At 36.0% G+C, this 23,148-nt stretch overlaps 1 protein-coding gene and 1 long non-coding RNA gene across 5 annotated transcripts in view; one reads left to right on the forward strand and one right to left on the reverse strand.

Annotated features, from left to right (window-relative positions):
* Positions 1–23,148, forward strand: part of GABBR2 (gamma-aminobutyric acid type B receptor subunit 2) — a 446,063-nt gene that overhangs the window by 136,366 nt on the left and 286,549 nt on the right. The gene's annotated exons all lie outside the window — the stretch shown is intronic.
* On the reverse strand, positions 1,980–21,400 carry LOC149918501 (uncharacterized). Of its 3 annotated transcripts, none has more exons than XR_016465528.1 (3): positions 21,201–21,400; positions 19,332–19,422; positions 1,980–2,233 (listed from the first exon to the last, which is right to left on the reverse strand). It is a non-coding gene; the product is annotated as an uncharacterized LOC149918501 (long non-coding RNA). The 3 variants fall into 3 exon arrangements; XR_016465530.1 differs by lacking the exon at positions 1,980–2,233 and adding an exon at positions 10,474–10,759; XR_016465529.1 differs by lacking the exon at positions 1,980–2,233 and adding an exon at positions 10,837–11,455.

Below are 23,148 nucleotides of genomic sequence, written 5' to 3' on the forward strand. Positions count from 1 at the left end.
AAATTGCAAATAAGTATTTTTCAAATGTAAAGACTAAGTTTCTAATACTAGTTTCTCATTAAGAAAACAGTTGCACTATCCTTTAGTCCACCATTTGATGAAACTTGTCACTGGTTAATGATCACTTAGTTGGAAGGCTTCTATTGTGTTAACTGTTAGCATGGGTCCTTTGTTAAACTTGAAACATTTTAGTATAGTGCTATACTTGGGACAATATTAAATTCTTCAAAGTAATAGCTCTTGCCAGTCTTTACATACCAGTTTAAAGTGGAATGAAGTTATTAACTGCTACTTTTTAATCTGCTTTATTTTTGGCTGTGGTCAGTGCAGAAAGTGAGAGCAAGAGACTGCCCTCTATAGAACAAGATCAGCTTCCAAGTTAGGCATTGCCTTTAGAAAGCATCTCCCTCATCCACAGAGGAAGTTTAGAGAAACTAAAATACCATGTGTGACTAGTCTGAATTTCTAGCTCATTAGGAATGCTTAATCATATCAGTATGCTGGAGATTTTTCTGTGATACAAATTCGCCTTCCATCTGCACAACTTTTTCAGCCTTATTTTTTAGTGTTTCAGTTTCTAGTCAAAATATCTCCTCTAATTTAGGAATGTCACAGAAAACTGTTTCTGAATTTGTATTTGAGAAAAATCTGGAGTTCATTTGCATGGGAGGCAATAAAGCACTACATAACCTCTTAAGCATGTTGTTCATTTTGAAATGTGTTTGCAAGGAGCTGGACACTTTCTATGGCTTGCACTTCCAGTTAATGGTATTTTTTTTAACAGCACCTGAAGTGCCAGTCAAATGAGAGCTGCTTCACATGCAAACAGAAATCTTTTTTGTAGAAACATCCTCAGTATTGATGAAAATCAAGCATCACTTGCACTCAAAACTCAAATTTTCTATGATATGATGTATTCTCAGTACAGCCAGCTAGATTTCACATACTTGTTTTCATTCTTTGTTCATACTTTTTTCAGTTGTTTGCATTACAAATTTTAGTTTTGGAGCAAACATGGAATTTTCTGTTCTGTGGATTCCTCTAAAAGTCTTTTAAATATAAGCCACAAGTTTTATTTCTTGGCTCATATTTATTAAAAGTTTTATTTTACTAAACTGAATAAGCTTCAAAATATCAGTTTTGATTTTCTGTTCTGTTGGTTTTCCCTTTTCAGAAGTTATTCATTAAAAACATACTGCTTTTATATTTTGGTATCAAAGAAATTAAGGAAATGTCATGTTGTATTTTCAGCATAATAATCTTTTTGTCATCTGCAGACTGACTCTTAGTTTTTAGTTGTGCTTGCCAAAAAGGCTGGAATTTCTGGTTGAAAGTGTGGTTTTATAGAACAGCCACTCACTTTATTTAGATTGGTAGGTTTTGTTTCCTTGTTAGTCAGTTCTGTTCTCTGCCATGTTGCATTTCTAGCTATAGGTGTTTTCATTCTTTCTCTACCTTTATTTTCATGTCTCTTTTAAAGCTGTACTTTTCCTGCCGAGGCAAGTTCATTTTTGAAAGTAATGTTGCTGTGTCCAGGTTCAGTTCTGTCATAAATAAATTCCTTTTCCACCTAATGCACACTCATGTGATTTAGCTGCATTATTTAGTTGCTTACCATAACTCAGGGGCCTTATGGTGGAGCTGATTTCACATAAATAAAAGTGGGTTGTTTCCTGAGTAGGAACTTCTAAATATCACTGAATGAATCACAGAAATTTCCAACTGGCCATCAGTTTTTTTCAAGAGCAGACCAGAGGAACTTATATGATTGGAACAGGCAGTTGTGTTGAAGTTAAAGCTGGAGGAATGCTATAGAGTTTTGTATGAATATTTTGTTTAAGTATTTCTTTAGAAAAGCTTTCAAAGTCATTTGAGGGAGATCAAAATGAATGATCTGAAATTAGTAGCTTCAGTGTTTTATAAACAAAAAACCTGTCATTTTGAAACTATTTTTGTTTTCATTCTTTTGTTCTATAGCATTGAAATAGAAGAAGTGGAAATCAAAGTAAGATCTTTCAACTAGCCCAAAATAAGATGATGTATGGAATCAAAAAATCTTTCTTGCTTCACAGTGATCCAGAATAAGCTCATCTTTTATAATCCTTTCTTCAGGTTCTCTCACTCCAGAGAGTTGTGACGTTCTGTGTTCTATCAAGTGACTGTTCCTGGTGGTATTAAATGAAGACTTGTCAAGCTTCTTGGGAGGGGGTGAAATGATGGCACCTCAGATACCCTGGAAAAAAATTGGAATGTAGAAAAATAGGCCTTGTAGGTTGGAAGATGCAAATGGAAACATGCTATTTTGAAGTGCTCTATTTCTGTCACCATATAATTAGCATGCAACACAAGTGAATATGGATAAAAACCATGAACTCTGTCTTGGTGCTAGGTATAGTGCACTTAAACTGACAAGTCGCATCACTTTGGTCACTCAGTAAGCAGTTATTCACTGACATTAACGACTTCTGTGGCCAAAACTAATACTGTTTTAGTACCTGAAGCTCATGAAAGTGGAGTAATTTGGTCTTCAGGCTGTTGATTCAGTAAAGCAAATTGAGTAATAGATATTCTCTTTGAGGATTTCTTTCATTTTAGGAGATAACTCAGAACAGGGAACTGTCATGGTTAGATGCAACAATTAGTCCCTCTGATGTACCTTATGAACCTATAGGCAAATCTTGTTAAATTCAAGTAATTCGTAACCCTCATTGAATTCATAACACTGGAGATTGTTGCTCAGTGTTGCACTGCAGTAACTTTACATAAAATTTGATATTTCACTTGGCTGCATTCAAATGTTTCTCCATCTTAGTTGTTTTCATGAAGAACCCACAGAATGCTGTGTTGTTTGTTTGCAGGTACTTATCTGAGTTTCCTTACAAAACCGCTCTATCAAATCTGACCACACTTCAAGTCACCCCATTTAAATCTCTGAAATCTTGATGTGGATTGTATTATTTGGAGAATCTACTTCTATTGCTGAATATCTTAGTGGTGATATAAAGGAGTCCTTGCGTCAGGTTTTAACTCGTCCTTAAAGAAAATGGAGACTTTCCTCAAGTATTTTTATTATTTAGTTTTTAGGTTCTATTTTCTTATATATTTATGGTGTTAGTTCCTGAAATTATCCATCATAGACTGTGCTATTTTCTCAAGAATTTGTTGGAATTCCCCTTGCTTCCTCAATTTTCAGACATTTGTGTTTCCCCTTTTCTGAGCATGGAACTTGCTTTATGCTGGTATCATTGATACAACACTTTGACCTGCCTTTGCTTGATTGGCTGTGCCAAACTATTTCCACTTACAGATCTTTCTGCAATAGATTTTGATGAGTTTTAGTGTATTTTTAGTTTCAAATGATTTTGCTACATTCAGTTCAGTTCAGCATCTTTGACAGAGCACCTCTGTAGAAAGTAATTGAGCCTGACATGATAAAAATTTCAATAAGCACATACTATGTCATACATACTAATTGTATCAGCAGTTTAGTTTTGGCGTTTTATAATTCCAAGTAATTAATTTTACAGTCTTTCAAAATATAATTTGTAATTCTGATGGCCATTTTTGAAATAAATACAAACTGAACAAAAATTTACCCCCCAGAATCTAAGAGACCTGCTTAATGTTATCTGAGCCAAGCTAGAGAATCAAGAGAGGTTTTAGAAATTTGCCTTTGAAAACAATAGAGGGGAAAAAAAAAGAAAAAAAAGAAAAAAAAGAAAAAAAAAGAAAAGATGGATTCTACTAACTATTACCCTTCTACATGGTCAGGTCACTTTTATTGAAGTGCATGGCAGGCAGTTGTTTCACTGTCAGATTTCTGCAGAAGAGGAGTCTGATGCATTCATTGTGCTTAATTGTTCAAGGAGAAGTTTAGGCTATACATTTGGTCAGAGTACGGTTATTTCTTTCACGTCAGATCTTTTCTACATCTTAAAGGACAGGATATGGTAAACAGAAGAAAATATTCTATGAAATATGAGACAAACATATCAGGCATTTGTATTATCTATAGATGATGAAAAAAGCTCGTTGGCAGCACTTCCGTTTTCTATTTCAGCTGTTTATGAAGGTTCATTAACATGAATCTTTCTGTCCCATTTGGCTGACAAATACTAGCGTCTGAATCTTGATGCAATCGGCATCTTCTCCTTTTACTAAATCATTCATGAATGTTGCACTACTTTTAGTCTCTTTATTCTGTCAATGACTGTGGTAAAAATAGAAATAGAGCTTTTTGATTTCAGCAATTTGATGCATTCACAGTTGATGCAGATCATTAGCTCTTTTAAATGCATAAGGCATGGACCTTAATTTTACAGTCTTGGAGCTTTAAAACTTTTGGTAGTGTTTCCGCTCTTATCTTAAAGAAATAACTTCCTCATTACTTTTTTTGTACTGAAGGGAATCGATCTTTCTACAATAGTAGATGCATACCTATAGAACAATTATGTTTAAATTGGGGAGGATCTTAAAGAACAAAGAGTTATTAGCCAAAACCATAATCAATTAAAATAATGTATATTATTCTATTTATAGGAAAAATACAATAGTCTGTGATAACATGTAACACTTTGGAGAACACCAAACTGACCCAAGAACCATAAGGAAAACAATAACTGTGTCCGTATCATCACTTGACTTTTAATTGAAAGATAATGAATTTGTGTTTATAAGTAGTAGAAAGAACTTAATCCTTCAAGACAGATGATGAGTAAGAGCTACTGAACTAAAAGTAGGGGAAAACATAAACCAGAATAAATTTCATTGCTGCAAGTAAATCTGTTGGAGTTAACAAATGTGTCTGCAGAACTAACAAAGGCAGAAGAAAAAAAACAAACACCCAGAAGTATTATGGTAATACACACCATCTTATTTAAAAATTAGAAGGAAAAAAAACAGCTAAAAGGAAAAGAGTTTGTGCTAGAAACAGTGAGTCTATGAGCTTTACTAATTTCATTGGGCTGAGCAGTTGAAGAAAAAATATCTCAAAAATGTTTATTAACAGAGATTTGGTATTTCCTGCATTACAGGAGCATTAGGAATAAAGCAAGCTGCACTACTGGGGTATTAGTGAGTTATGTATATTAATGCATCTGTAAATCTATGCATGGTTTGCACAAGTCTTAAAAAATTGCTCTCGGATGTTTCAATAGAGATTGCATTAATGTTACTGAATAAAAATAAATACATCAATACAGCAACAAATTGATTGCTATCAAATCGCTTAAGAGTATAACAATGTGAAAAGTTCAGTTTAGGGTCAGTTAGCTTTTATATGTCAACATTATTTTGTTTTACTCTGTTGTTAAGTCACTTTCATGGTTCTGTTGCAAATATAACATGTTCGGTTTCTTTTTTAAATCTGTATTTAGTGCCAAATGAATTTAAAAAGAAAGTCAAGAAAGGGAAATGCTTATATAGCAAGAAAAATAGAATTGATAGTGCAGGTTTTTGCTCTTGAAGAACAGGCAGCTGCTCCTCAGTAATTTTTCTTTTTATAGAATTGAAAGAGAAGAGATGAGCAAACTCCGATAGAAAGCCTTAATTTGAATGGTGTGAAAGCATCTTTCACATAAGAAGCAGCAAATTGTTTTTTGAAATGTGTTTTGTTTACTCCACTTTCCTTTAATGAGAACTTGCCCTTTGACTGAAATTCTATAAAACATTAATGCAGCAACTTATCTCCTACAGAAAAAGCTGTAATAGTCGCGTATTTCAGAACTCTGGAGGATTTGATCTAGTTATGGCAATGGAGAGATTCTACTTAGTTTTGGAACCTGCACAGAAATTGAGAGTGGGAAAGCCTATGTTATAAAGTGATTCTGAAATGAACTTAGGTAACCACAGATTTTGTGGCAGAAAATAAGAGCACTGCTGTCTTGAATCTTCTTTCTAGTTTTCTTTGCTCTGCAAGGAGGGACTGTTTCACAGCTTTAATACTATCTTTTTTTTTTTTTGTATAAGCAGTTATATTAAATGAAAATGTATTAAAAATAAAAGAAAGAAAGAAAAAGTGCAGTGGGATGCCATGACATCTTGACAAGGTTTTAAGTATTTGATACTGAAACTGTATGACTTGTCTTTTTTTAATTTTTTTCATGTGGGAATGTAAGAGCATGGATGAAGAGATCTATAAGACATATCTTTCTTTGGCTTTTTAAAAAATATTTATTAACTGCAAGTTAATAAATAGTTAATATTGAAACACTGGGTCTCTAAATATGTATTGAAAGAGTTCACTTGAATTGCACCATGAATCTGGAGAACTATTGTCCTTCTCTCGCATTATCCCCCCTAACCTTTTTTCTCACTCAACCAATTCTCTAGTCTTGTTCGTTTTCTTACAGTTTGCAAACTCAATTGTATCCATCTCTGGCTACTTTACTTTCCCACTATAGAAATCATTCCATGATCTTGATTGTTGTTGGCACCCTTTTCTTTACTGCTTTGTTTTGACAGTCTCATTTTTGAGATGGAATAGGCAAAAGAGAACTGGAAACTTATTATAGGCAGGGAGACATCATGGATCTAAATAGTGTGCCATAAGGACATTGTGTGCTATTTCATGCTGTGGTGTTTTTCTAGAAATTCTTAATATTTGCTGAAGTGTTTGGCTATCGCTGAATGTCAGTAGGGTGTTGCAGAGGCTAATTATCATAACTATACTCTTTCATGGTGCTTGGTGTTTAAGAGCACATTTTGGTATATACCTAAACAAAGCTGTATGTTTTCTTTGGCTTTGCTGCATGGACGTTATTTCCTGTGTACAAATGCTATTGATGTGCATTGGATCTGTCCATCTTTAGCTTATTCATGTGCCTGTAGAATATAAAAATATTTATGGTGCAATTTGATGCCTTGTGTAGACAGAAATCTACAGGGATTATGGTTTTCACAGTTTCTAGAGATCTGAAAACGATGTGTGGAAATGAAAACATTTCTGATGTAGTTTACGGTGCTATATGAAATGCTGATTTTTTTTTTTAATTTAGTTGTTAGCAAATAAGTTAGGGAAAAAAAACAATCATACAACTGGAGCAGAAAATCTCTACTGTTAAAAGGCAGTTACTAGCAAAGATGTTCGCACCTACTGCAGTCTTAATTCTGAAAGTGGTAGCTAAAAACTACATATAGCTTTGAACTCAAGTGTTAATAACAACTGAGATGGTAAAATGTAATTATTGCATCTTGTTATACTATCACCTGTGCAGCTGTGAGGTGTAGACTGAATATTTTGTCATGTTCAATTAGAAGATATAAAAGTAGCATTGCAGAACCAAGCCTGTTAAATGAGAATTTAAATCACTGCAGCTGAAGTAGCAATTGTGAAATCTTCCCATGTTCTAGCCAACAAATCATTTCATGATTATCAAAGCTTGATTTTTCTGGACGTAGGTCATCAAAGCTGACAGTTGGGTGCTATCTTCAGGGAGTGTTTGGCCTGTCAGGCTTGTGCACACTTCCATAACGCTCCATGAGAAGTTGATAGTCACAGGAACAGAGATGTCCTGGAGAATGGAGCAAAGGAAAACTTCCCATCCTGTTGCTAATGAAGTCCCTCTGCACTCCTCTTGGTGCTTGCAAAGCCTCTTAACTAGTCTCTGGCCAGTATTCAGCCAGCAAGGGAAAACATGTCTATTTTATTTGTAAATGGTTTTTGTGAGGCTGCAGCACCTTCATTTTTGGAGCTAAGTGGTAGGGGATGACATGTTCTATTGTTGTTTAGAAGAGAAATCAGTTACAGTGATTGTAACTGATCTTTGTAGTAAGAGTTTATTTTTTCACCATCTTAAGACTTTTACGTAGACTGAACTTCTGAATGCACCCACTTGTTCTATGATTATTACTGAGATAAAGCAATCAATGGAGTTCACAGGAGTTTGAGATTTGCAAGTTCAGAAATGAAAATTCAAATTTTTCTTGGAATTCCAAAATTTTAGCCATGTTTCAGATGACATTTTCTGTATTTACTTTATTATACTAAAGTAGATTTCTGATAAAGTGAAATCTTAATTGCATTGAATTAATTTAGAACACCACATAGGTCTCTATGAGGAAAAAAAAAATCCATGCTTTTCTGTTATCATTATTTACACTAGCCTTCTTTGTATCACAAGCCGCTTAATCCAGTAATCCTCAAAACACACATAGATTCAGATGTAAGAATGTAGGTACTTCTCACATTCTGATTTATAAATTGAAAACAATTAAAAATTTAGCCGCCTCTTTGATATGATCTGGTAAGTTTCTGACGTTGCTCTAGAGTTAATATCAGCCTTTGACAACTGCAGTCGTTCTTGTAATAGTCACAGACCAACTGAGGCTGGAAAACACATTCAGAGATTGCTCAAAACAGGTTCAGCTAAAGCCAGCTGCCCATGTCCAGGTGGCTTTAAGATTTCCAAGGAGGAGATTCCACAGCCTCATCAAGCACAGCGTAGAAGTGCTTCCCAATGCTCACATGGAATCTCCTGGGTTCCAGTTTGTGTCCTCTGCCTCTTGTGAGAGATATTCCAGTCACTAGTTGTCTTTGCTGCTCTTTGCTAGACTCATTCTACAAAGCTCATATCTTTCTTGTAACCTATTTTCTTCACGAATATTCTCTTCACCATCTTTTTTGACATTTAAATGGCATATTCTAATGAGTTCTCTTTCAAACTGTCATTTCTTTATTACAGTTGCAATACTAGAACCTGTGCTACTTTTTACTTTGGTGCTGATTGATGCATATATTTGGATTCTCCTTTCTATGATTCTGCAAGTGCACATGAAGTAAAATGAAAAAGTTCTGGTCTTGAAATTAGGGTAGGTCAGTTATGCTTCATGTCAATCAAGCCTCAACAGTCCAGAATTCAATCTTAGTGTCTTTTATCTGCCATAAACAAAGAAATCTGACAGTTCCACTTAATTAGTGTCAGTCCAAAGAAAGCAACACTGTTCTATATAAAACTAGGCAGCAATGCTTTAATCTGTCAGAGACCAGCTTCCTTTACTTCAGAACTGCCTTCTGAATCCTTCCCACTCTTACATGCAAAACAGCATCCATACTCTCCAACAACCCCGCTTCTGATTCCCTGTGTTACTGCCTCTTTGTACTACGTAGCTGGTTATTGCTTCCTGAGTCTGAGGCACTCTCATTTTGAAGCTTTTATTTTGTGTTTAACAGTAGAATAAAACTTGTAAATCTATGTCTTGCTCTTATCTGGAATACTGAATAAATCTAATACATTGAGTACTGAAATATTATTTGAGGATTAGTTTTGGAACACAGGGCAGCAATGAAAATTTGGTATTTTTATCTCTTCCACCTTATCCTCATTTTAGAAATTAAATAATATTGACCTTCAGGACAGAAAACTCCAAGTGCAGCAGATGTACTTTGAAGTATGTTTCCCAGTGAATTTCCTTGTATCAACATGGGAAAAAAAATTGTAAACTACTCTCTTTAAACACCGCTTTGTTATTGTCACTTTCTGGAACTTCCTTCTTTCAGTTAGTAAAGCAGAAGCCTAACTTTACTAATATGTCTAGCATTTATTTCTTATTTATTTTCTTTCTTTATTACTGTCGCATCTTGGTGACATTGTCCTTCTCCTGAGTGATTTATTCTGATCAACTGCCAGCAGGGTGATGCTGTGAACAGTGATGTAAAATAGAAACGGGTTTCAGACACTGTGTTTTAACTGAAGAAATAAGTGCACAGTAATCTTTTCTGTTTCTGCAAACTCGTGACTAATACGGTAACTGCTTCAGTGCTTACAGTCATCCACTCCAACACCTTCAACCAGAAGAGTGGAAACCACTCCGAAGGCTTGGAGTGATGGAAAGTGAATTCACAACAAAATTCTCTTTCCAGAAGAAGCTGTAACTTCTCTCAGTATCCCTTCAAAGTGTGTAATATGTCTGCAACAGCAATCAGGTGGAAAGGCCTTAAACTCCTTTACATTTGGTATCTCAAATCTCTATGGATATATAACAAATTAGTAAATTCAAAAACACTATAAGTGTAGTACAGATATTGTATTGCTGGTTGAAATTTTCTTCTTAATTATTAAGCAACTTCATTCCCCATCACTCTTTCAACAACTCTGTTTCAAGGCCAGATTGAATGGGGGCCTGGGCTTCCAGACCTGGAGGTTGGTGAACCCTGCCTGTGGCAGGTGGGTTGGAACTTAATGATCCTTTGGGTCCCTTCCAACCCAAACCAGTCTATGATTCTGTGTATTACAAAAGTTATTAAAGATCAGAGGAAACAAAGGTTCAAGTAGTTGAACCACAACTACAACCTGAGAAAGGGATCAGCACAGTGGTTTCATCATCAGCTACCCTTAAGCTGAGACAGCTAATGACAAAAAAAAAATCTAGATTTACCTTAATGAAGTATTAAATATAGAAGCAAAAACAATGAATTAAAATGTTATATTAAATTCACAGGTAGAATTGATGACTATTCTGTGACTGTTGGTTTTGTCCTCCGAGATATGAAATACAATCTGCCTAGAAGGCTGTGACTTCACATTGCACAAAGTTTCTTGCTGACTTTTCTGTAGAGACCTGCCTGTCTTCTCTTCCTTGAAACCATATCTTCATTCCACAGCATCCCTCTCCTGAATTTGTCTTTTTATCTAAGGGGATTTCCCCCACCATGGATTCCAATGAGCCACAGTCTTTGCTATCTTTCTTTGTGTTTTGGTTGTTTTTTGTTGTTGTTGTCTTTTGTCTTGTAAGCTTGATGGTCCTTCTGTTCCTTCCTTTTCTTGGTTTAGAACAAGATGAAAAACTCAGTATGACTTCACCCTGCAACTTTCTTAATTTACGTTTGTTTGTTTGTTTTTTAAGGTACTCTCTGATCTCTATATTAGACATATAAAAAAAGAAAAAAAAAGTATGGTTCAAATATCCTAGGAATGCTGTGAGTTAGATAATTGTGGAGCAGAGCATGGCACAGCTATTTGATGACTGTGTCAGCATGCACGTTTTCCCACACATCATTTCCTACTGAGAGGCAGGCTACATTAGCTCAGTCACCCTAGGATGGTTTTGGTGTGTTACAGACTTGAGCTGGAAGTGCTGTCTGGCACTGCACTGTGCGTTCAAAGTTAATTTGTAGTTCTTACACACGTTGCCCATGCTTAACCTAATTCATACACCTTATTACCCTATACCTCACCTCCTATTTTTGTACACATGAGTGTGGCTATTTTCTACACAAATATGCACAGGTCATTATGAATCAGACCAAAATCTTTCAAATTTAAGTCTATTAAAAAGTAAATCTATGTTAACAATTTTGGGCATGCATTGGAAATCAGCCTAGTCTTTTTTTTCTTTTTGTAATTCAATCTCATTATTTTCTACTGTCACTTTTCAGTGTTAATGTTCATTCTGGCATAGTAGCAATTCCATAGTGGTGTATTCCATAAAATTGAAATATAATCTTGTTTCAAAGTACCTAAAAAATAGAAAAATATGTGATGCAAAAATTATAGCAAAGTATTTATATTTTTTGCAGTCAGCACACTATCATCTGTTATTTACACTAATAGCAGAGCAGGGTTTTCAGGGAAACTAGATTTTTAATATGAGCTAAAATGTCTAGGCAGAAGAGTGGTTTGGTAACATTTGCAATATAACAATTCTAGAGGATTCTGAGTATCTGCAGTGGAACATACAGGAAGTCACATGATGATCCTATCATAGCTTATATACATATTATATATATTTATGTCTACAAAAGAAATGATAAGTAAATCACGTAATCATAGAATGGCTTAGGTTAGAGGAGACCTTAAAGATCATCCAGTTCCACCCCCCCTGGCGTGGGCAGAGCGGCCAACCACTAGATCAGGCTGCCCAAGATCCCATCCGTTCTTGAATCCCATCTGCCTTGAATACCTCCAGAGGAAAATGTGAGTTCTTACAGTTTCATAGAAGTCGGTGATGTGGTATTTTACCCCTCTTCTCACTTTGGTAGAAAGTAGGGACCAGAAACACTGAATATCACTAGTGAAAATAACTCTCCCTCACCTAATCTTCCAGAATTGTTCAATTAAGAATCTGCCTAGCTTCTCAGAACACTTCCTTCTTATAAATAGTACTTTTACTGCAGCAAAGAAAAGGCAAGTAGCAACCATGTCTTGGGAAAGCATTTGAATTTCCAGATAAGACTAGCCTTGTTATCACTTTCCATTTGCTTTGAAGAAAGTACAAGGCATGCTTCAGTGAAGGAAAGTTCTTCTAAGTTCACAATTTTCTGAGATGGTTTTTAGAAAATTTCTTGAATTGTTTTCAGTAAGCCCTTGTTAATACATTCAGTGCTATTCAGATTTTTCTGAGTCCTTGTTATTTGAAAACGCTGAATTTCATCACATCCTAAAGAATCTCCAAAATTCACCAGAAGAGTTCCTTTTCCAGTATACACCCAGCAGTTTTTCATTCAAGTAACTTAAACTCAGAATCATCATGGCATTGATTTAAAGATCTATCCTTAGTATTCTAATCCAAATTTACTTGCTAGGGAAGCTTCTTAATTCTGTTTACAACAGGGTATGCTTTAGAATGATTTGCAAGTATTTGGAAAAAGAGAATGTGAAGTAAGAAATTATGTGCTGAATGAAGTAATTTTAAGAATTGCAATTCTTTGAGCTGGTTTAGAAAACAATTCAGCTGAAACTGAAAATAATTTGACTTCTGAATCTGAAGAGTTCACCTCGTCTGCTGCTCAATGTCATTATGACCAAGAATGTCATGTCTTCTCAAAAGCTTTAAAAATCCTCTGTATTTTTTCCTGTGGTCTTAGGTACGCGTACATTGGTGAAAAGTGCATCATAATATTTGCTTAATCAATGTGCCTATTAAAAGATGGTTCATCTGTGCCCATATAAATGCCTAAAAAGATGTTAAGTAGGGCCCTTTAGAATGTCGTGTACCCTTTGTCTTGAAAGTAAAATTAGCAAATTAGAATCTCATATGAAGGCTTAACAGAAAACATAATTAGGCACTGAAGCAGAGTGGTCATTTAAACTCAGTGTCACTTGGAATGTTTAATTGAGACTTGTCCAGTTCCATTAGAAAATGGGTGAAGTCGGATGCAGTACAGATGATCTGACAAGTTCACGTTGTTTCTTTTATTTTAAAATTTCAGTCATCATCAGCCAGTTTAAAATGTGATGCACATTATTATATTTTGGAAAAAAAAAAGTGTATTCATAAAAGACTAAATTATGCAGAAACTGAAGACTGTCTACTACTGGCTCTTCATTTACTCTGGGATGTTCTTTTGCTTGGGAGTCTTGGTAACAGTGAAAAAATGACAAATAGATTAGAAGGTGGAAGAAGGATATTAAAAATCTGGAAGTAAACAAAATACTATTTTGCATAGCTGTAAGAGTTCAAATGCTAATGTGAATGCTTCTTGTTAACGTAACAGACAAAAAGGTAAAATCACAGCTTGAGGTAATTAACAAAAATATTGTTTTTCTAGAAAGTTTATGAGCTCTAAATGAAACCGTTACCTGAAAATTAATCTTACATTAAAATACGTATCTCATGATGTTATATACAACATTATTAAAATATTAGAGAAAGACTGAACTGCTGCCTCCGGAGCATGGACATGTGGAGACCAAGCTGCAAGGGAGCCTTACTCTCCCATATGTCTACTTTTCTGAACAAGCAAGCCTACTCCCGCATTTTTTAAATGTCTCTTGGACCAATTGCCACTGGTTATCCCATCACTCTCAGTTTTGTCCTCAGCAGAAGCAGGACATCCCATGGCATTGAGGGACATGGGTTTATGGATGTAGTGGCGTTGGGTAGGCAGCTGGATTTGGATGACCTTACAGGTTTCTTTTGAATCTTAACCATTTTTTGATTCTACAATCCTGGTGCTCAGGGAGAACCTCCTATGTTTCAGTTTGTGCCCACTACCTCTTTTCCTAGCACTAAGTGCTACTGGAAAGAACCTGGCTCTGTCCACTTTGCACCTTTCCTTCAGGTATGAAATTGATAGGATGTTGGGAAGGTCCCCCTGTGTCTCCTCTTCTCCAGGCTCAATAGTCTCAGCTCTCTCAGACTTCCCTCTGCAGTCCATTCATCTTTCTTCCCCTTTGTGGGACTCCATACAGTATGTCCATGTTTCTTTTGTACTGGGGATTCCAGAACTGTACAAAATATTGTGGCCTGATCAGTGCTGAGTGAAGAGATTGCCATCCTTGATCTATTGATCAAGGCAATACTTGGCCAAATGCAGCTCAGGATACTATTTTCTTTGCTGACAGGGCATATTGCTGATTCATGTTATATTTATCATTAATAAACAGCATATACTACATAGCTGGTATTAAGTGTTTAGATACTTATTCCTAAAAAATCAGGTATTATTTTAGTCAGGCGAGTGGGACTAGATGGTCCTCAGAGGTTCCTTCTAATTCTAAGGATTCTATGATTCTGATTCTATGATAGGTACTGCCAAGATTGAAAGACGAGAAGTTGTACCACTAGTAGTTTAGTTTGTAGAAGGTATGCACAATCATATAGTAGTAAATTCTTTTTTGAGCATATATCCATGTGACAGTGTCTGCTGAAATACACCACTGATAGAATAAAAATCAGATAAGTAAATATGTTTAATCCTTATTGTGTTTTCTAACTATACAGTCTTGGCTGCATTAAAATATTTGGAATTAAGCAGTGAGATTGGTTTAGGAACAGTGATTTCTATGGTGTGTATCGTAAGTTTGGATATTTCAGGAATAATGTCTGTACAGCAACAGTGCGCCCTCATTGTTTTTCTGTTAACATATCAACATCTGTTGCAGTGAGCAAAACCTGATCATGGATGGCCTTGGAAATGAGGAGAGGCTTTGGAAAGAGACAGCTTGGGTGGGAGAAGGAAGAGGGGAAAGTAAGATCCTCCAAACAAGCTTTTTGACAAAATCACAATGACAAGAGGGTTGTCAATAAATGACAAACGTAACAACATCTTTTAGTGTCCATTTACTACCTTCCAGACATCTTTTAACCTACCAGCTACTGTTCCTAATTAAAGACTAATGATTACTTCTGCCTCTCATTGAAAACTTTGTGCCATACGGAATATCAGCATCTTGAAGAATATGTTTTATGGGTACAAAACAACATTTATTTGAGACAAATGCAAAAGAGGGCTCTGAGTGAGAGCTAAACTATTAGAGATATTCATTGCTTATGATTAAGAAGGAGTTAAAATCATTGTTGCCTAATGAACTGGTAGTCAAAAGGCTCCCAGGGAAAGGAAAAATTTAAATACTGAGGTAAGAAAATCTAAAAAAAAAAAAAAAAAGGTGAAGGAATTTTAATGTACAGTTTGGAGGTACTACACCATCGGTGATTAGCAACCAGCTAACGTGCCAGATGTGCATTAAAAGGGATGACATTTGCACCAGAAACTTACCTAAATGCAACTGTTTGTTACTTATTGACTCAGGTCCTTAATTTCCACATGGTCTGGCAACCTCAAACTGCTTAGTTTGTCTGCTCCTCAATTTTGTATAGAAAGAAAAGAGCTGCTTTATGATTTTCTCCTTATCAGCCACTAGCAATACAGAGGACATCAATACTAGTACATCATTTCACACATGCAAGTGACTGTAATCTGACTGGTTCAGTGCATTAAGAAAATGCACTGCAGCCCTGTGCATTAACCTTTTCAGGGATATATAAATCCTTACATTAAGAGGATGTAAGGAGAATGTTAGAAGAGGGAAAGAAAGAAAAAGGAAAAAAAAAAACCACCTTCTATTAAACACTAAAAATATTTTGAATATTAAAATGTAGGTTAAAAATAGTTGCATTTTAGAAAGGTATGTATTCTGGAGATGGATAATTTGCTTAAATCCAAACATTATGTATTTATATTTTGTAGTCTTCCAAGAAGTTTCATGTCTGCAACAATTGGTTATTTGCAAGTGTAATATTAATAGATATCCATTAATACTTTAATCCTGTAGATATAAATTAATATTTCATTATTTTCCTATGAAATCAAGTACATAATACCACATTTTGTTCATTTCTTTCTCTAAGACATTGGTAATACCCTTGCTGACATCATTACACAGTATGACTGGTGACTTCCAGGAAAAGAGGCACGCATTCCTTTTTTTTGTGTGTGTGCAGTCTTTTCAGGGTTGGATGTTGCAGGTAAAGCAGAATCCATCCATGCACTGAGTGTTTCAGTCATGAGGCAGCACAAACTGCAGTCACAGAACAATGCTCAGTGCTCACTGTTTTTACACTTTAATGACCACAGATGGGTGTTTCCAATGTTTGTAACACACCCTCTGTCTGTGTTATATACATATATATTTATTTTACATCAGCAGTAGCTAATGACAACACAGATAAGAATCTGTGTATGATAAATATCAGGAGCAGTACATGTCCCATATGCATCATACTTCCAGGCTAAATCCAAACCTTTAACATGGCTCTGACTGTTGTTTTTTTGACAGAAAAATTTCCCACATCATAAGATGCCTGAAAGTTAAATGTACTGTTCCCGTCAGAGTGTTTTATGCCAAAGAATATGAAGTCATGGGAAATGTGGTATGTTGTGAAATAACATATTTTGTTACATTTGTTGAAAATCTCAAGTACGCTGTAGGCACTGAGGAAATAAAATCACAGTTCTCCTGCTAAGAATGGAGCTTGCAGTTTATGGACAGTGTATTGCCTCAGCCTTAGCTGATAGCCAATATTACTTTTGTCCACTAGTTCTAGTGGCAATTTATTTTAAAAGTGAACAAGAGTGAGAAGGAGAATAGGGAGGATGAAAAAGCCTATTCTGCTGCCACATAAACACCAAAAAAGCACTGATTGTACTGAAACTTTGTGTATGTGTGTGTGCAATTTACACATGCTTATCATCTTTGGATTTCCTATTTTTTAATTAAAGATCTGGTTGTGTTTATTGTTGGCCTAACATGACATTACATCCTATGCAGGCCTGATGGCAGCTCAGTAGGCTGCCACTGACACTGCAGTAGAGCAAATGCCAACTCATGCCTGAAGGCAGATGGGGAAGTGAAACATGCGTGGTAATTCCAAACCATTTAAACAAAAAACTTCTCTTGCACCATCAGTTAGAAACATATTAAAGCAAATTTATCTTTTTTACACATTCAAATAAATGTGTTCTGTAAGACCAATTACATTGGGTAATGTGTTCGAACAAATATGCAGTAAGTAGGGCATTTTGTTGAGGCTGTCTGCTGTGACTACCAATTATATTTAAGCCATTTTGTTAGTAATCTTCTTTATTCTTTTTGTAGTGAAAAACTGGTAGCTAAGATAAATATTTGACTTGTTCTATTGTGGTTTCTTTTTTCTTTAATTGGTTACATGTGTGTGTATATATATATATATATAAACAGAGTCAGAGAGAAACAAGTTATTGCTCACTAGGTATTTTTTAAACTGAGGGAAGTTAACATCTGTTCTTAGCATTGTTCTTCTGTCATGTTTCATTTGGAATAGACTGACTTTTTCAATAGATGAAAAAATACACACTAAAATAAAACTTGCTTTCCTGCTTCTGACCAAGGGGAATGTATCTTTGCTTTGCTGAAATGCAGTAGCGCCTTCCATATATTTGTAACTGCACTCTTACACTCTTCTGTTCACATCATTTTGGGTCTTCTACATTAAGACAGTTTTTCAGACTTTTATGATGCTGCTCATCTGAAACATGCTGCTTTTGTATATTTTCGGTGTATTAGTAAGTACTCAGTTCTTATAAAGTAGTTTGTCTTATCCAGCTTTACAGAAAAAAAAACCAACACCTAATAATGGAAAATTTGCTGAATTCTGGCAAAAGTTCAAGAAAGGTGTAGATAATTAGAACCAGAGATTGCCCAGGGTTGTAAATTGCACATTCGGTGCAGGCTTCTACTGTTGGAAGAAAACAAATGATAATTTTTCATATAAATTAACAAGGCTTGTAAATCTTGCTTCATATACTGCCAAAATGATTGTGCTTATAAATAGGAGTGATAAAAATATACATTTTTCATACATGTCATCTAAATTTCATGATGCAATATTTGACATTTCACTGGTTATCTGCATACAGCTTACATAACAAGAAAAAATGCGGAAAATATAAGTTAATATGTAAAAATGGAAAAGTAGAAAATTGATGGGTTTTTTTTTTTTTGGTTCTCCTTCACAGAATATCAGGTATAGATTGGAATCAGTTGAAATGACTTCTTATTCAGCTTTCTATTTCTGTTCATTTAACAGTTTATCTCTCTCTTTTACTTAATTTCTAAAAAAAGTGCAAGGCTTGCTGCTGACGCTTAAGGTGTCACCTGAGGTGATGGCAATGTGTATGGGATATTAAATAGGGCAATAAGGATAAAACAAATTTACAGACTGGATTTCTTGTAAGAATATAGAATCAGATGCCTGATAATTTGGGCATCTCTAAATACATTCTCTTTGCTCTACAGCTTAATTGAAGTGTGGTTCCCTAAACTGGACCAATGTTCTTTTCTGAAAAAATACTCCTTTTCCTCCTTCCCCATGGTATGTTTGTGTAGGTGACTATTTGTGCCTGTAAATGTAACAGCTTGCCCATATTCTGTTGAATTCCTGATTTTCAAGTTATTTTTTCAGATTGTGAAGATTTTTCTTGTTCTAATTTTAACCTTTAATTTGCTCACTGTCCACTTCTACTCATCTCTGTCTGCTGACTTAATACGGTATATGTTCAAATTCTATTCAGTAATTAAAAAAATAATTCCACACTCAGAAGAATACACTGGTGGATTAAAAAGACCAAACACAGTTGTGGCACGAAAAAAAAACCAGAAATCTCCAGAAGAATCACCATCTCCTGATCTTGCTGTGCTTGGAGGTAACATGTAGCCCCTGAGTTAGGTTTGCGTACCAGTAAGTGCTATTTAGGAAATTTTCTTCCATTTGCTAGTTTCACTGACAAAAGCAAGTCAGGAATTTGAAGCACTCAAAAGTGGGAATAAAGATGCCAACAGGCAGCAAGAAACACACTGGCTTTTGAAGTAATGTGGGTGAATGTTCTTGAGGAGCCAAGAAAATAGCAAATTCATGAGCTTTTTTGGCTCTGTTGTTGTATGTTCAGGAAGTTAGTACAACCTGAGCCATCAAGGACTGCCTGACTTTTGCCCTTGTCATTACTTTCCTAAAGGAAACAATATAATAAAGCCTGCAGAATTAGATGAGCTCTGACCAACAGAACAAGTCCAAAGGAAGGTATGAAGTGGGAGAGGGATACGCGCTCTACCTCTAGAAAGGGATACGTGCTCTACCTCTAGAAAGCCTGTGTCTGTAGTTGAGTATAACACTTGAAGGTTGTTTCTTCAGAGCAGTGAAGATTATTATCAGCCCAAAAAGTTTGATCTGCAAAGAAAGGCCAAAGGAATTTAAGTTATTCAAGGAGGGTGAGAAGGAAGAATGATCTTAAGTTTCAAGCACAGAGAAGGTGAATGCAAGGAGGAAGACGACAGAGGCAGGACCTCACCTTTTCCTTCACTGTAATGCAAAAGGGTTCAGCTCATGACTTTTGTAACATCTTTCCTCCTTGAATATGCTTCACAGATTATCTAGTCAAATTGGCCTACCAAAACTGATTAAATCCTTTCCAGCCCACTGTAGGATTATCTGACTTGGCTCCTGTTACACCATTCTCTCGTACCTGACTTCATTCTCTGGATCATTTCTGCTGTTGTATGCTTATACGCTTTTCTTCAGCTTTTTTTTCTGTGTATGCAATGATTTTTTTTTCATTATGGAAAAATACTTTTTAAACCTCTAACCTCATTTAGCAGGAAGCCTACAGCCACTGATTAATGTTCTTCTCAAATTATTTTTTCTATCTTCTCAGCCAATTCTGCCTTGTGTGCTGCACCAAGTTCCAATTCACAGCAGGAAACTACAAATAAATTTCTCTTGTCAAAACAATAAGGTCTTTACTCCATCTTTATCCTTTTATAGCATTTGTAAAAAAGCTTTCTATTCTTCTTATGCTATTCTGCTTCTTTGGTTAATATTTTATTGCTTCTTCCTATGTCTTATTTAGCGAGTATAGTTCTATTCCTGCAATGCATGAAAATTGTCTGAGTTTTCCACATTTTTCAGGTGATGTTATTTGGTTAATGGCTAAATTTCTCTCTTCTCTCAGAATAACTAGTTAACTGATCAACTTAGCTCACTCAGAGCAACAGAAAATCATTTACAATACGAAACAAGTTATGTAAACTTTATGAGATAATTATGGAATAATGATGCATCTATTTGTCTGATATACGAAGGCTTTGAACACACAGCACTGAAGACGTAGAAACTAAATTTTCATGAGATCTCTGTGTATAGCTCATTGGTGTGTCCCTGTTTAACTTGGTATGCTGCCAAGATGGACACCTCTGTGGATACATGTGCTTGAACTGCTGTAATATTAGAATCATAGAATTGTTTGCGTTGGAAGGGACCTTTAGAGGTCATCTAGACCAGCTTCCCTCCAATGAACAAGGACGCCTACAGCTAGATCAGGTTGCTTACAGACCTATCCAGCCTGACCTTGAGTGTTTCCAGGGATGGGGCTTCCACCACCTCTCTAGGCAACCTTTCCAGTGCCTCACCACCCTTATTGTAAAAAACTGTTTCCTTATATCTGGTCTAAATCTCCCCTCTTTTAGTTTGAAACCATTTCCCCTTGTGCTATCACAAACTTGCTAAAGAGTATGTCACCTTCTTTCTTATATTCTCTCTTTAGGTACCCCCAGGACAGGTGCTAAATTAGGCCAAGAGTTATTCTTTACCATGTGACACCATGCAGAAGGTTATAAATCTGTGCAAAGTTGGCTGAGGAGCAGCTGCTTCTTAGAGTTTGCTGGGCATTGGTTGGCAGGCATTGTGACCTTATGACGCTAGCAGCCTGTTGGTTGGTGGGCAGCTGTATTGTTAGCTTGGCATCAGTCAACAGGTGGCAAGTAATTATACTGCAGATACATGTGTTGTTGTCAGTGCATTTTTTGTTTCTACTTTCCTTTTCTGGCTTATTTCCAGTTTTTTCCCTCGTGCCACTGGAGGGGGAAGTAAGTCAAAGGCTGTTTGGTGCTGTGCTAGCTGATGGGTTAAACCACAACAATTTGGATGCAGTACTCCATGTAAAATCTCACCAAGTCAGAGTGGAGGGTTCTCCCTCAGCCTGCTGGCCTGCTTCTTTTGATCTCGTAACCGGTTCTTCAACCATCAACCGATTCACTGTCAAATCCATATCTTTCCACATTGGAGAGAAGGATGTTATGAAGGATTGTGTCAATGGCCTTTCTGAAGTTCAGGTGACATCAGTGGCTCTTCTCTTGTCCACTGATGCAGTGACACCATCATAGAAGGCCACTAGGTTGGTTAGGCAGAACTTGTCCTTTGTGAAGCCATAATGGTTATCTCGTATAACCTCCCTCTCTTCCATGTGCCTTAGCATAGTTTCCAGGAGGATCTGCTCCATGATCTTCCCCAGAACAGAGATAAAGATGACAGGTTGGTAGTTCCCATCCTTTCTACCCTTCTTAAAAATGCCTGTGAGAATACCTTCTTTCCAGTCACCAGGGACCTTTTCCTGCATTAGGTATGTAGTGTGGTTATGATGGTAGCCTGTGTGGTGGGAGAGAAAGATGTGAATGCCTAGAACTAAAAAGCAGAATACAGCCTGGAAATTCTGGCCACTAGACTTTCATTCAGAAGGTAGGCATAATCCTGACAGAAAGGCAGTTTCATACTTGCTTGTACTCATGGGCTAATGACCGATACACAAATGCATGTCCTGAGGCATCTGACTCTCCTCACAGACTCTGTACTGACAGCCGAAGACCATAAATATATTCTGGACCATATATCTGCAAAACAGGATTAGGAACTAACAATCTGACAGTACATGTGTCTTTTACTCTTGCATTTCTCTGCTGAAAACTGCTCCTGAGGACGCTGCAAATGAGGAGAAGCAGTGAATGGTTCCTGAAGTTCTTCCACTTTGTTGTGATTTCTAACTACCACAGCAGAGCATTTAGGACTGATAGATTTGCTTTGAAATGACAACAATTTTGTGTTTGAATCTGCCAAGAGCTATTGACATATCTGAGAGTTGGGGGAGGTGTGAAGAAGTCAGGTTTCATTTGTCAGCCTTGCAGAATTGAACCTGTTGCTCTGGTGAGCTCACAAATAGGGTAACCATCCACTGAGAGAGGAATTCTAATTTTAAGAGAAGTCTCCAAAACCTAGTTAAGTAATTAGGAATATAAGGATTAACTTGAAATTGAATAAACATTATTTAAGGAAAAATGGAAAAAAACATGCCTTTTTAAAGACAGTTTTTTATTCAGGAGTTGACATTAAGTTTGTAATTTGGTAACTGCTCTAAAATTGTAAAACTATATTCATACTAACTGGTTAATTAGGGACTTATTCTTAGTAAGCGATTAACAAATTTGAGTCATCACCCTAGTCAGTGGGTATCATTTTTTACACAAACTCCCTCATTTTTAGCCCCAGCTTGTCAGCTGCCACTGGTCCTGGAGGCATGGACTGAACAGAGATGTCAGCCCTCAAGATTCACTTGCAACATGTGTGATACTTGGTGTCTTACTTAACGCTTCAGTTCCTTCATTGTTGTTGTTATTCAAGAAACTCCATTCTCTGTACAAAAATGAATTCTCAGTTGTGTATTGTTGGTTTGTGGGTTGTTTTTTTGTTTGTTTGTTTTTGTTTTTCCCAAATGTCAGGCTTGAAATATGGACCTTATACGATGGAGGGAAAATAAGAGAATGTCACTACGATTTCTTTTCAGTCTTATTTTATTGTAGGAATTATACAAGTCAGTTTTTAAAATATTGTTGGTAGTACTGTAAATAGTATTGGCAAATTGTTTTCTTGATCTATTTATCTCCATCAGCAAGGGCAGACAAAATTAAATAGGCTAACTCCTAAAATAGGTTTCTTTAGATAACACATGTTAATTTTAAATATCTTCATTTAGTGTAAGACAAGATTAATCGCAGGTAAACTATTGAGAAGAAACATTTTGCTATAGCTATGTGGAGTCTGTGATCTGTTTCCAGTAGACAGATTCCC

The sequence above is a fragment of the Phasianus colchicus genome, chromosome 3 (genome assembly GCF_987193195.1).
Source record: "Phasianus colchicus chromosome 3, bPhaCol1.hap1.1, whole genome shotgun sequence".
Taxonomy (NCBI): domain Eukaryota; kingdom Metazoa; phylum Chordata; class Aves; order Galliformes; family Phasianidae; genus Phasianus; species Phasianus colchicus.